Source organism: Dermacentor silvarum, chromosome 4 (genome assembly GCF_013339745.2).
Source record: "Dermacentor silvarum isolate Dsil-2018 chromosome 4, BIME_Dsil_1.4, whole genome shotgun sequence".
NCBI classification, from domain to species: domain Eukaryota; kingdom Metazoa; phylum Arthropoda; class Arachnida; order Ixodida; family Ixodidae; genus Dermacentor; species Dermacentor silvarum.
The window spans coordinates 174041190-174056979 of NC_051157.2; positions in this window are offsets into that span (position 1 = coordinate 174041190).

Consider the following 15790-nt stretch of genomic DNA (forward strand, 5'->3'; position numbering starts at 1 on the left):
CAATTTGGTTTCACGAAAAATAGAAGCATAATCGCACTCCTGGAAGAATTTTCTGATTACGTTATAATCTTATTGAAAACAACCTTTCCGCTTTAGCAATTTTCATGGACCTGACTAAGGCATTCGATACTGTAGACCACGCTCTAATGATAAGCAAGCTTATAGCAAGTTTAGGCTTTAGAGGTCCGTTTAACAGGTTCTTTGCTGACTACTTTTCCGATCGATTACAGTGCGTTAGAATTGAGAATGAATACAGTAGCTATAAAGTAATAAAATACGGTGTACCGCAAGGCAGCACATTGGGACCAATACTTTTTAACATTTATGTGACTGACTTGGGAAATTTACAGCTAAACTCCAAAATATTCTAATATGCAGATGACACAGCGCTTATTCTGGGCACCGCGGAATATGAGAGAGTATGCAGGCGCCTTCAAGAAGATATACACAAAATCATGGAGTGGTTTGGGAAAAATTGTATTTTTGTCAATCCTCATAAAACCAAATTTTTATGTTTCCGAAATCAACATAAACATGTACGCCCCGACCGACCCTTATACTTGCACAAATCTACCTGCGGAACTTGTGAATGTGAACCCCTCCAGACTGATTCAGTGGTAAAATATTTAGGTCTTTTTGTGGACAAACACCTAACTTGGAATAATCATGTGGAACACTTGCGCAAAAAGTTACGAACTATGGCAGCTTTAATTTATAATTTTCGTGAGAAATGTCCTCTCAATTTAAGAATTACAATATACAAAACATTAGTGGAGTCTGTTTGGCGCTATGGAATAACTTTATATGGCACGTGCTCAGAATACAAAAGGCAAACGATTAATAAGCTTATCAAATGAATAGTAAATATTATATCTTATGGAACAGTCTTACACACGGCTTCTGAAAAAGAAAAATACTCTAAACTAGGCATACTCAAGGTAAGCGAAATGTTTCGGTTTTCAGTGGTTCTGCGACACTATTTTGCATGTGATTTCAGCGTAGCTGTCCATAAAGAAGTGACGCTAAGGAAAACAGAGAGATACGTTAAGCCAAGAGTTTTCACAAACTATGGTAAAAGAACGAGGAAGTATTATGTCCCAGCCGTATTTAATGATCTCAGTGACGATTTATGCAATATTGCAAATAGAAGAACACTGGTGAAAAAGATAAGAAAGTGGTGCTTAGAAACAATGCAAGAATGACAATTCTGTGTGGCTTTAGGGCTATGATCCGTTCCATGTTTACTATTACGTCACGAATCTAGTCGACTTATCACAGCTTGTCAAGTTATACTTGCTTTTCTATTCATCGATTACTTCCTTTATTTCTATTTCTTTTTTATGTCGCGCAGGAAATGATCCTGCTATCTTGTTTTTTGAGTACCATTGTGCCTTGTAACTACTGATGTATCCACCCGCTGCCAGCTCAGCCGACAAGCGCTATGTGCTTAGGCTGACCAGAAGACTCACGTGTATGAAAAGAAAACGGCCGAATAAAACTGTATTTTATTGTATTGAATTGTTCGCCTAGTGATAGCAGAACGTCGGCTGGCGCCCAAGACCGTCGGTTGCGTCCCAATAAACCCTTTCTTCACGGAGAGTTACCCGTAACAGAGTGGTGGAGACGCTGGGTACACGAAGTCGCCGTACTACGGAGTCGCGACCGCTTGAACTTCGCCGGAGCCGCCGTCTAGCCGGTCTCTCGCCCACAACAGTCATCATGCCACAGAACGGTGAACCATACCCGGAGCCAGTTGCAACCGCGCAAAGGTCAACCCCAGTTGCTCCTGCACACCATTACTTGGAACCACGCTCGTTCGCGGGAAGAGCGGGAGAAGACGTGGACGAGTGTCTTACGCACTACAATCGGATGAGCCGTTATAACCACTGGAACTCAGTCACGAAGCTTGAGAACGTCGTCTTATTTTTTATAGAAACCGCGCTGATGTGGTTAGAGAATCACGAAGAGTCCTTAACAACTTGGGAACTCTTTGTGGAGGAAATAGGGCAGTGTTTTGGCGACACTGATGCGAAAAAAAAACGCGCGGACAGAACACTTGCCCAAAGAGCTCAAACTCCAACAGAGACATGCACTACCTATATAGAAGTACTCAAGTTGTGCAAGATCATAAACCCGCGGAGTTCTGACGGCGACCGAGTCGGACATCTTCTGAAAGGCATCGCAGAAGACGTCTATAATTTTCTGATAGGGAGAGAAGACCTCACGTCCGTTTCAGAAATCTTGCGTCACTGCCGTACATTTGAGACGTTGAAGACCCGTCGCATTGCGCCCAAATCTGGACGACTGGCAAACGTTACAGCTGTCGCCAGCGTCGATACGAGTCCGTCCACCGACCTTGCCACTACTATCCGGGAAATAGTACACGAAGAACTGCGGCGACACAATGAACTAGTGCGCAACACAGCTCAACCGCCGGCTACGTACCCAGTGTATCACTCAGCGCCCACAGCACCATGCGCTACTTTGCCACCGTCTGTGTGTGTCACGCGCTTCGTCTACGTGGGGGGATACATACCCAAATCATACAAGACTTTTACGCTTGTAACAATATGTTGTTTTTTTAGTTTCAGCTACGCCGGGTGGACTGTCGTACTTCATGATTCTGCTGGGAATCGGCATCGGCGCCGCTGCACTCTTCGGCTACGGCTTCTACAGGTCGCACCGTGCGAACCGGGTCTAGCCGAGCGGACTCGAACCCCTCGATGCGGAGAACACTCAACCCATCGCAGCATCTCTATTCACACGCCCATTATTTATGCTCTCATGAGTCGGCGCGCCAAAAAAAAGAAACAAAATCTCATGACTCGTTTTCGCTTGGGGAGCTCACTGAATGGACAGTGGGACATCGTCACGTCTGTCCCGGCTTGTCTTACTCTTGGAAACAACAACGACGGCTTGCAAAATGTCAAAACCACATTTTGTCTCCTTCATTTTTGCACTGTTATAATGCCTTTTGTCACGAATTATGATTACTGGCGATAAATGTCTCACAGTTACGGTTTTTTTATATTTTTGAAGCAGTAGGATGATGCTTTGTACATTTCCTAATCCCTAACCGAAATTTAAGTCATTCAAGTCATCGCTTAAGCGCACAATCATTCATTCTGTTCTTTTTTATCGAAATAACTGGCTCAAAGCACATGAACAAGTTAATCGTTAGCTCTAGCCTCCAAGCATTAAGTGAAATAAATGAAAATCGGAAGGTTGTTGAACCTTTAGTTGAAGTCTTCCTGGACGAATCTGTTCTAGAATGTCTCTTGAATGACCTCTAGAATGACCTGTCTTCTAGAGTGTCTCTAGAATGATCTCTAGAATGTCTTCGTCGGCGATTTGGGGGTAATATAGATTCGGAGTCACCACGCACGGCGCTGTATCGTCTCATCCACATCTCGTGAGGGAAGCAGGAGAAGCGTCGGACTCCTTAAAATATTTGTCTGTACAACCTACGGGATCGGCCCACATTTTCAGACTACGCATACCCGCGGAAACATACCCACGGGATCGGCTTTAGTCTGCACAACCTTCAGGATCGGACCACATTTTGAGACTGCGCATACCCAAGGAAACATACCCTACCCATGGGATCGGATTTATTCTGCACAACTTCGGGATAGGCCCACAGTTGAAGACTGCGCTATCTCCGGGATCGGGCCAAAAATAAAAGGCTAGAAACTGACATACCCCATAAGCAAAAGTGACGGTAACTCGGCAACGATGATATTGTCTTCAAAAAACCATTCTTTAGCCCTCACCAACCAAACGCGCAGCACGTCGAACATGCAGTAAAACATGCCAGTGCTTTTGGTATAAAGTGGTCGTGTGTAGCAATTAGTCAGTGCGCGCTGAACTTAGATGAAGACGCACCGAGTGTGCAGGGAGTTCAATTTACCCGCAGCTTAATGTTCGCGGTTTTCTCGTTTCCAACACCGGACAGAAATGGCAAGAAAAAGTCGCGTACACAAATGTGCACACAATGACTGAAGGCGGCACAGCATCGTCTCCCTGGAGCTTCTGATGATAGTGTTAAACCAGCAATGCCCCCGCCCCCGCTCAATTATTTCTTTAGCCCTGTAACTCCAGAGAGCTACAATTCCAAAGTTTAGGTTGCAAGACGTATTTTTTAAATGACAGCAGCAGGGAAGACATAGAAACTTCTGTCACATTGTTTAATTCTCCGATGCGACGTCTAGGCTGTTTTAATGATCTCTCAAACAACGGTAGGTGCTAATGAGTGCATGTTATTTTCATAATTCAGAAGAGCGGCGAGTTGGGCACGTTGGTTAGTTTTCGTGATTAGCGGCAGCGCAAACGATAAGGACGAAGCGACACGAGAAACATGGCAGTTCTGTTAGTCTAATATCAAGTGCACCTTTATTTTCTCCCACCGTGGGTTGCTCTTATAACCGAGTCGACCAAAGTGCAAATGATGCGTAGTTTTAATGAGGAAGAGGAATAAGCACTGGAGTCTAGTTTCTACCATAACACCAGTCGAAGTTACATTTCTCCAGACCTCGTAATCTGCCGAAAATTGTGAAATCTGACCTATAGTTAAAGTTCAGGCGTCATTTCAGACATTGCATGTCGTTGCTAGTACAAGGATTCCAACTAAAATGTTTACGAGCGTCTAGAAAAAAACTGTGGATCAAATTGATCGATTTCTAAAGGCTCGGTTAGGAAAGAGTCAAGACGTATTGATATCGTTTTAGGCATTTATACGTTGCTGATTGACGTGCATCTCGCTCTCGTCAGAAACTTTGACCGGGTTACTCTTTTACTCGACCCACTGCGGAAGGCGCGAAAGCAAGTTTCGCGGCTTCTGTACTTGCGACAGTGAATAATAAATTGACAGTCACTTAAGTATCCTTACTTGATATGAATACGAAAGCATTATGACTTCTCTGATTAATAAGTTACCTCCGTGATACGTGACGTCATACATGGTCACGTGTCCTTCACAACTCTACCTGTATCCACCTTAATCCACATATCTCCAATTTGTAACAACCTTAATATACCTTGCTCTAATTTGTACAAACCCTAATCTACTTTGATCCACCTAAAGCCCCTAGCTCTAATTTGCACCAACCTTAATCCACCGTAATTAAGCATGCCCTAATTTGTACCTACTTCAATCAACATTAATTCGCCTTAATCCACTTTAATTCACCTTAATTAACTTTGCTCCACCTTAAGTCAGCTTACTCTAACTTGTTTTAACTAATTGCGAAAACAACGGCAAAACGAAAAATCTGAGGGCACCTATGCACTTCTTATGAGTTCTGAATGCGAAAGCATTAATGTGCAATAGAAGGCCACTGAGCGGTCCTTCGAGTTATGAACTCCTCGCGGGAAAGCAAGCGTGTTTTGATTTGGCCTCCTTACCAAGGCGCAGTTGGAATGCAGGCGAGAGCTTGCGCGGACAAGGAACGCGCGGATAACACAGGCTTCCGAGAACGAGGGTGACGTGGCGTCGCAGTGATGCCCTCTCCCCTCACGCAACGCCTGGCGCTCTAGTGCAACAGGTGGTGTCCTCTTTCACCCGATCTGCTCCGTCGAGGCGCGGTCGTGACGTGGCGTCGCAGCCAATGGCAATTTATGTGCCATTTTTCGCTTGTCCAGACGACAGACGCCGGTTTTATCGACCATACACAGGACAGCGCTATATAGTCCTGTGTTCTTCCCTTTTTGCGTTGCCCTCGTTTTCCGCGCTGATCTAAAGAATGCGCAAGCTCTCGCTTACACTAGAAACAACCTGTAGCTGGTTCGGCCTGGATTGTACAACACTAATCGGAACTCTTATATTCGTTGTGTGCTTCGAAAAATTTACATAGAATCTCCTCAGGGAGTTATCGGAATTGTGTGTAAGCATTTCGTAGTGGCGACGTGGCGTTTAGTGCTCACAATCAACACTGCTGTTAATCCTAGCACTGCTAAGCGGCTGCGGTGGTCTTGGCGCCATTACGGTAAATGCGACAGCGCTGCGGCCACATGGACTGCTGCGGAAGGCGGCGCAACGTGAACTGATGAGGCAAACAAACCACTGCAGGTGGTGGCGCCAGGAGCGCTGATGACGTTCCGATCCAAGCCACGGCTGCTACAAATTTCTGGCTCACTAAAGGTGGGCCTAGTGCATGACTGACTGCATACGTCACGTGGCCATAGAGACGCGCTCGTGCCACTGCTCGCGCGTTCTTCGTCGTCTTCTTCCACAGCTGTCTTGAGAGCGATCGTCTTATGCGAAGGACGGACGGACGGTCGGACAGTTTTCTCGTTGGGTAACCATAGAAATGCCTTACGCATTTAAAGATTTATTACTGCGCTGACAATTGAAATCCAGCAAGAGTACAATGCAAAGTACGCTAGGTACACGACCTTAAAAAGATGCAAGTCTGATGCACTGTGATTCCACAACAATCACATAACAGTAGTCAGGTTTGACTTACATGATAAATAACATTCATAAAACACCATTGAAAACAACAGGTTTCGTGCGAGTGCCGTCAGAACATCATTCCTACCAAAGGCCATTAGCTGTCAGCCGCTTCAATTACTCTAGCGAAGTTTGCGAGTCTCTGACAAATACTTGTTAAAGTTCTTGGCGCCAGGAACCCCAGAAGCGATATTCTAAGCACGTCCGCAAAAAAAAAGCACTTGAGTTTAGTATGACTCGAGCTTATTTTAAGAAGAGTTACGATGAGATATTGTAGGTCAAATTTTACAATACCGCGTCTCGGGCACCATTCGTCGTCTTAATTTGCTTTTAGTGCAGTGAGGAAGCCTACATAAAACAGCGTTGCATGTAGGCTCTCTAAGTGCAGCTGTAGCAAGGAGCTTTTGAGCTGTAGTGCCGTCCCCTGGCGGTAAACTGTCCCTTTCCGCCATGACGCCGCCAAGCGGCGCTGTTCGCTGTCAGCGTCCTGTACACCGCCAGGTGGCGTAACCCACCATCCCGTTCCAAAGGGGATGCTTTAGCATCCATCCATCCATCTGTCCTCAGACGACGCCATCGACAACGAACAGCGTTCGCACTGACATGCCTAGTGCCGGTACAAATCGAAGCCAGACTGTGGCATAACGTCCACTCTTCGAGTTTATCATAATATTTACACATTTGCGCGATACTTCGTGGGTAATTAGCGTAGAATCTGCGAGCACAGTGACCTATAGAAGAGAGGCGCAAGAAAATAGGGTCGTCAAAATGTTTATTAGGACGTTTTAAAAAGATGGCTTTCTTTATTGAGTTACCGATTCAAATTCCGATGGTTAGTTTCAAACCAGGTTGCGCATCTCCCATCGTACCGCGACGCGTTTATACAACGTCGAACACGGCGTGTTTTGTTATTCAACAAGTTTTAATGCTGAATAAAAGTAGAACGTTCCACTTTCTCTGCTAGGTCAACCCCGGTGGCTGAGGGACGCGTTCGTCACCGAAATCTGCAGCGCTTCTCCTGTCCTAATGCGCAAGCTGTCGCTTACAAAGCTATCAACCGAAGGTTGGTTCTGCAGGATTTGTTTTGTCGGTAACGATTTCTGCAAATTTGCAACAGCAATTTCTGAAAAGCTGATTATTCCGAAAAGTTCATACATGTGGTCCGTCATGCGACTTCGAGATATATGTGTAAAACTCCTGGTAAAGGTACTTCGACTGAATCTCTAGAAAGTACCTTTGAATCTGCAGCGGCGGTGCGTTCTTTGTTATTTCCAAAAAATGTTGTTGGTGCTGCTGCTGTTGTTTCCCTGGAGCCATACGCCTAGCATGCTGCTCCAGATCACAGTGGTAACGTATGAAATGACCCCTTAATATACACTGTACACGCACGCGCAGAACATGCCCAAGAAACTGGCACAAGCATGGAGAGTAGCAAGTATCTAGTCCCTCTACAGAGTATATAATTATTGTGAGACGGACGAAACAGGTAATCAGTATTCGAGCAGGGATTGTAACTGAGACATGTGACGCCGTAATTATTGGACTTGCGTTGATACATAATCGCCCGGTACCTAACACTGACCTCTCTCTAAAGAAGAAAAGCGGAGCTCCCACAGAGAGGACGCGATAGATATATTTGAAAAATACAGACCGGTGTCTTTTCACACCTGAAAAGACAAAAGGCCATGTTTCCTAACCGGTACACTAAGGTTAAATGCCCGTGGTGCGAGGGTAGCCCCACTTTACATCACGTATGATGGGGCTACACACAAAAGCCACAGACACTTAGAATAGAATTAAGCATGCGGAAAATCCTAAACTCGGAGCGGTGGAAGGCACAAGTGTCCAGCTCGGACCTGGAGGAGCACCTGGTTACCCTGCATCAGGTCCGGCGGGCGGGTAAAGCCAGCGAGGCCCTGGACTAGCAGTCTCCGTCTATCTACTCCCCAAATCCTCTTTCCTTTTTCACCAACAACGTTTGTATCTTTCTTTGATACATAACCGCCCGGTACCTAATACTGGCCCCTCTCTCAAAAAAAAGCGGAACTAAACTTTTATAACACTAAGGAGGTGTTCTATTCAAGTGTAGGCTGCATTGTACACATACAATATGCAACCAGTCGACAGCATAGTACGTGCACAAATCTCAGATTATCAACTTCAATATTAGTACATGTGCATTTGTAAGTTGCTAAAATGTGCATGGGCGGGCCTTCAAATGGTGGTTTCCGCGCCCACGCTTTCCACCCCAGCATGTCTACGACAACTTTGTGCAAACGTTGTAAGGCCCTTCTCTGTAAAGAACAAATACCAATCGAAAAGAAATTATTAGCTACCGGATTGACTAGGCTATTCGTTTGTAAAAAGTGCTTGGCGATTGCACAACCGCCTTTATTGATAGTGCGCTCGTCTCCTGGCCGCCATCTTGGGGTACGAGCAAGTCTAGAAACTCCGTGAACAAAGAAAGCGGGACACCACGACAGCACAAAAGCCGCGTCGTGCGCCGAGAAGCAAATCGATAACAGTCATAATGCGGTGGAAAACAGTCCTGCCGAAAAGCAAAGCAATGTGCACATGATAATTTGGTGCACTGACGTCATCATGGCAGTCATGTGTTGAGGTACACTCACGATGAGATGCTGCGACCGCGACGTCACGTGAAGACTATCTATGTATACGAACTGCTTTGCGAATGAAATTCGTCATCTGTGCTTTTCTCCGCTCGACGCATTGCTCGCCCCGGCAACCGCAGCACATCACGTGACCTTACAACAGTCGGCCCGCGGGCCGAGCGGGCTCGGTGGTCCGAGCTTCGGGGCCCACGCATGCGCAGTCGGGACGGCTGCGCATGGCTGGGGCGGCTGCGCTAACGCAACATCCAGTACCCGTCACCCCTTCTGGGACGGTCCAACCACAGCAAAGCAGCGCAGGTGTGCGCTGGATTAAAAAAATTAAATTATGGGGTTTTACGTGCCAAAACCAGTTCTGATTATGAGGCACGCCGTAGTGGGGGACTCCGGAAATTTGGACCACCTGGGGTTCTTTAACGTGCACCTAAATCTAAGTACACGGGTGTTTTCGCATTTCGCCCCCATCGAAATGCGGCCGCCGTGGCCGGGATTCGATACCGCGACCTCGTGCTCAGCAGCCCAACACCATAGCCACTGAGCAACCGCGGCGGGTTGTGCGCTGGATGGCCTGACCATCAACTCCTATGAGGAATGAATCAGTGCCAGAGGCAACGAAGCCACGAAGATGGCGCTGGTGCTCCTGCGGTACTCCGAGATGACCGAGGTTCTCCCTCACAAATAGGAATATTCTTGATGATGATGACAATGATGATGAGGATGATGATTTATTGGCATTCCCTCCAAAACGAGGCGGAGACAAATAATACCATAGCCTGCTTGAGCTAATTATGTAATCTGAAGGTATTAATCAAACTATTATTTTGCCCATGTCTCCCTTCCTTCGGTCTTCCTTAAAACCTGCGTATCTACCTTGTATATTTACCTATGCCTGTAACGGATCCGGCTTCATAAATTTCTTCCCTACTTTTTTTTTCGTCAATACTCAAAATGTCCCTTGCTTATGTATTGCTGTCGGGAACCCAGTACCAGCCCTTTTCTCCCATTCCTTTTTCCATAGTTGGCCCACGAGTCATGCTTTCCGAAATAAAATGCATCATTCATTCATTCTTTCATTCCCTTTGTAAAAGCGACACTAAAGAGAAAAACTAAGTGCAGCTGTATTAGTAAACCTCACTTCCACAACAGCAAAAAAGCCTCTCTTAACATGAGAAGTTTCTTGGTAAGCGAAAAAAGGCGAAAAACGTAAGACTGGCGACGACGCCGGCTTGAAATTCCCACAGCAACTTGGCGAGACGTAAGGGATTTCGACGGCTTCTGCTCGAGCCTAGTTAAATTTAATTGTAATAGCATTCGTAGGGTGATTCACGCAGTTTCCGAGGGCTATGCATATCTATCTATCTACGTTTTTATCTATGATTGTATCTAACCGTTTTTCCGTCTACCTGGGTCACTGGGTAGTCAGCGGCCGGATGGGTGTCACATCGGGCTGATGTGCTGAGGTAACAGGGTTCTTAACCAACCATAGGACCAACATGGGTCAGTGAGTTTGTGGCAGTGTTTACAGACTTGCCGCTCTTCGAAGAACCTCTTCCACGCCGACATGGGTGGCTGTAAGATGCGGGACAGGGTAGGCACCGCTGTTCGAAGATGACGCCGATTTTGGAGCCCTGGATATGCGCCACACGGTCAATGCTGGCCTCCAATGAACCTCTTGGATGCGAGCTAGGGTCACTGTGTATGTGCAAGTAGGTGTGTGTGCCGCCATTCAATGAACGTCTTTGACACCAACTGGGGTAAAAAGGCATATGCCACTTGGAATGGGCAACACTACAATGACGCATCGACATACACATATATATCCGCAAACTGAAAAGTGATCACCAGCTTCGTGACAACATGCGATGAACGCCTGTTCCTTCGAAGCTGGGAGGTGGCGGGATCGAAGACCCAGTGGTGTATATGGTGAGCCCACTACCGGTGAAACCGTGATTACGTGCAGCTTTACTTCGCGTCTCTGTGTGGAGAGCGTAATTAGCCGCACGGCGAACTAGGCCTGGACCTCATCGGTACAGTGGAGCCTGTTCGACACGGCGTCACTTTGATTGCGGCTGCAGAGTCAAATCTCGGCAGAACAACGTGCGTGGCATTCGGGTAGGAGAGACTTGGGGTGGGAATAGGTGTTAAGGGTACAGTGCCACGCAAACAACAAAGCCTCTGTTGAGAAAGAAAACGCCTTCAAGTTCACGGCTTTCTGCTCGAGCTGCAGCGTCGAACACAACAACAACGTAATTTGGCTAGCAGGTTCTCCCAAGCCCCGCCAGCGATACACAGGCGAGTTTGTATCCAAACGGATCAGACGCACTCTGTTGTGGTGCTTCAGCAAATGAAGGACTGCACCCTGTTCTTTTAATGCGTTAGGATTCTTAGGGCCTTTCACGCATTTTACAGGTCATATGTGTGTGTGCTCGTTTGTTTGTTTGTTTGTTTTGTACTAAAGCGACGCAGAGCAGGAAAAGCTCGAAATCCGAGGGGCTCACAATCGCACCAAGCACTGGCGTTCCGGCTGGCTCAGGGGCTGCACTGCAGGCATCGAAGATGCGATTCGGGTGGCCTTGCCCGTTCGCTCTTGTTGATCATTACAGTTTCTTTATACCTAACCATCTTCCCACCTACCCTGCTTACTGTGTTGTCAGTGGTCGAATGGTTAGCGCATGTTTAAACAGACCCCTTGAATTTATCCGATGCTAAACGGACTCCAATCCACATCACAAAATTTCCTCAAGGACAGCAACCAGGCGCATTAGGAGGCTGCGCCAGAAATGCACTGGGCATGTCCATTTGTGGCGCAATTACCCCAACCTCGAGGTCAGCATCGCAGCACCATAGTCAGTGGTAACTGGTAGTCCTGATAACCAATTCCACCCGCGGACGGTTGTCCAAAGGATTTGCGGGTAGAGGCTTTCTCACAATTACGAATGTCAAAAGGATTGCAAGATGCGTTACAAGCTGCGCAAGCGGATAGGGCAATTAGGAGGCGTTGACGGGCATGTATTGTATAAAGGTCGCTCTCATACGAATTTTCCATGCTAACGCAAGCTTTACCTTTTATATCTGTAAGCGAAGAACAAACAGTAGTTATGGCGTACTGTACTGTAGCAACGGCGTGTACGGAGGGCATACCTCGCCGGTATGAGTCACATTCGTAGGCCGCTGCAGCAAGTTGTACGAAGACACAGCGCAAAAGCAACGCAGGCTGTTGACCTTGCTTCATTCCGCCCACAGCAATGTTATCCAAGGACGTGCTAACCGGGCACGTCCTTGGTTAACCTCTCTACCTTTCCCTTCTCGTTTCTCTCTCTCTCTCTTGAAATAAATAGTGGAGGGAGTACTTATTCGAAATCTCTATGATCTCGCGCGTCTGAACCTGCTCCTTATCGAAGATCGCACAGCCTCCACAAACTGTACGTGGAAAGGTATGTATATAAAAACGAGTGAAATGTCGTAACAGGAAGTCCGCTTTGCTAACGACACTTAAGGACAGAGCAAACCAAACAGAGAGTGAGTGAGTGAGTGAGTGAGTGAGTGAGCCCGCGTGCGCGCCCATGTGTGTGTGTGTGTGCGTGTGTGTGTTGGTGCAGAAAGAACTCAGAATCGATCAAAGTAAAGGAAGTTTCTCGTTGTTTTAACTATCTTAGCCGCCTTTGGCCATTGTCACGCTTCTAGTCTTTTCGCCAAAGCATCTTCACGTGTTGCGTCGATCACTCTTCACTGACAGACACGCCGCCCCGTTAGCAGCCATCTCAGTTGTGCAATCACATTCAACGTGACAACCCAGAGCGCCGGTGTAAAGCACGTAACACACGCGCTGCCCTTCCACCGCCAACCGACCGCAGGGCGTTCGCCCTCCCGTTAATCAATAGGGTGCAATCAGGTGACGTCCCAGATGTCATATTGTTGTGCTATTCACAATTTTATATTCTTAAGCAGTATAGGATGATGCTTTGTACATTTCCTATTCCCTAACCAAAATTTGAGTCATTCGAGTCTTCGCTTAAGCGAACAATCATTCATGCTGTTCTTTTTTGTTGAAATAACTAGCTCGAAGCACATGAACAAGTTTGTCGTTAGCTCTAGCCTCCGAGCATTAAGTGAAATAAAAGAAAATTGGAAGGTGGTTGAACCTCTAGCTGAAGTCTTCCTGGACGAATGTGTTCTCGAAGGTCTCTAGAATGACCTCTAGAAGGCTAGAAACTGACATAACCGATAAGGAAAAGTGGCGATAACTCGGAAACGATAACATTGTCTTAAAAAAAAAACATTGTTTCGCCATCACCAACCAAACGCGCAGCACGTCAAACATGCAGTAAAACATGACAGTTTCTTTAGTATAAAGTGGTCGTGTGTAGCAATTACCCAGTGCGCGCTGAATTTAGATGAAGACGCAATGAGTGTGCAGGGAGTTCAATTTAACCGCAGCTTAATATTCGTTCCAACACCGGATAGAAATGGCAAGGACAAGTCGCGTAAAGAAATGTGTACACAATGACTGAAGGCGACAAATCATCGCCTCGCTGGAGCTTCTGCTGGTGGTGTTAAACCAGCAATGGCACCCCGTGCCCGATTGTTCATTTCTTTAGCCCTGTAATCTCAAAGCCCTGTAATTCTAAAAATTACGTTGCGGAACATACTTTTTAAATGACAGCAGCAGGGAGGACACATAAGCTTCTGTCAAATTGTTTAATTCTCCGATGCGACGTCTAGGCTAACAATGGTAGGTGCTCATGAGTGCATCTTATTTTCATAATTTAGAAGAGCGGCGAGTTGGGCAAGGTGGTTAAGGTTCATGATTAGCGGCAGCGCAAAGGATAAGGACGAAGTGACACGACTAACAAGGCAATTCTATTAGACTAATGTCAAGTGCAATTTTGTTTTCTCCCACCGTGGGTAGCTCTTATTGCCAAGTAGACAAAAGTGAAAATTTTACAACGTTTTAATGAGGAAGTGGAAGGAGCACTGGAGGCCAATTTCGACCATACCACCAGTCGAAGTTTCATTTCTCCAGACCTCGTAATCTGCCGAAAATTGTCAAAGCTTACCAATCGTCAAAATTCAGGCTTCATTTCCGACATTGCATGGCGTTGCTAGTAGAATTCCAGCGAAAATGTTTACGAGCGCGTAGATAGAACTGTCGATCAAATTGACCGATTTCTAAAGGCTCGGTTAGAAAAGTTAGAAAAATATCTCCTGCATATACCCTGGATAAATTTAGCACAACCTAATGCGTCCTTCTCGTTTGCGCCGACGAAAGATACTTATTGTGCCTGCTTCACTGGTAGCGTTTGCCAATGTCACGCGGTGTTTTATCTTATTAGATAGTTTTAGCGTTCCCGATATTCCCGAAAACATGTGAGGTTTCGGCGGATTGTCGGGTGAGGTGACGCGTAAGCTTGAGCAGCCGAAGTGGGATGCCACTTGGTGGCGTAGAGCTCAACCAGACAAACGGGCATTATTGCCGTCACCAGGTGTATTCTATTACGCTGCTGGTGTAAATTTTCGGCAGTGGCGTAATCGCGAACGCGTTGCGTCTTTAAATATTCTATTTTACCAGCAGCCACGCAGAATACACTTGGCTAATGCAATGTGAACTGTGCTTGCGTGGTTGAGTTCTGCGCCCCCAGGTGGCGTCACCACTCCAGCCGCTCACGTTTAAGCCTCCACTCATCCGGCAATCGGCCCACGTTTGTCGGAATAACGGACACGATAAATCTCTGTAATAATTGGCGCGCGCGTACTGCAACAAATTACCCATACAACAACTGGAAGCCTCATACCTGTGATTTCTCTGCTTTTTATTTTTCAGAGGAACGAAACGGGAAATGTATGTGTAGGCATGTGCTGTGGGGGAGAATGCGAACTGCCAGACGCATGTGAAAACGAGCTGAATGAAAGTTTACAATGTGATTCAGAATCTTCTGAAACAAAAGTGAGCTTGAAATTAAAAAGAAAACGTATTTGACAATTTACAAAGGAAATAAAACTATGAGTAAAAAAATGTGGTTGATCCCTCTTATATAGGAATCGGTATAGAACACGAAAGTGAAACGTGTCTTCACAGAAGTAGTGTAATGTTTATTGCACATTGATATATAATGTCTATTGGTGTTTTGTGGCTAAAGCGCCCTTAGGCGTTGATGCACCCACGCTGACGCCTGGTGGCACGTCTCCTCCATCACGACTACCAACGTCGATGACCATGAGCAACCGTCGTGCATATGGAAGCTGCACTACGCTGCACACGCTAGCACAACGCGAAAGACGAAGCACGTAACTGACACACTAATACAACGCGCAAGACAAAGCACGTAACTGAATCGTCACCAAGTCAAATCAGCGCGTACAGCGCGTCGTAATTGCAGCCTCCGCGATCAACTTCAGAAACATTTTCAGAGCTAATTGCGGAGGCCACGCGCGCTCCGCTGTGCTGAGTACGGTGAACGCCACCTAGGTGGCGTTGGTAGTGCTTCTTGATGCCAGCGTCCCTTCGAATGCTGGCATCGAGGCGTCGTAGTGCTGAGACCACCGAAGCGTTCACTGTCGGTGCGCGTTAGTGTCATAATGCAGTACTTCTCTTTTCTGCTCGTAGGCGGCGGCACCGCCCCGAGCAAGAGCGCGGGTACACGGAGGAGTGTTAGATATATAAGGCGCGTCTGTGTAGCTCTCTGCAAATGCGTTTGTGGCGCAATGGGTT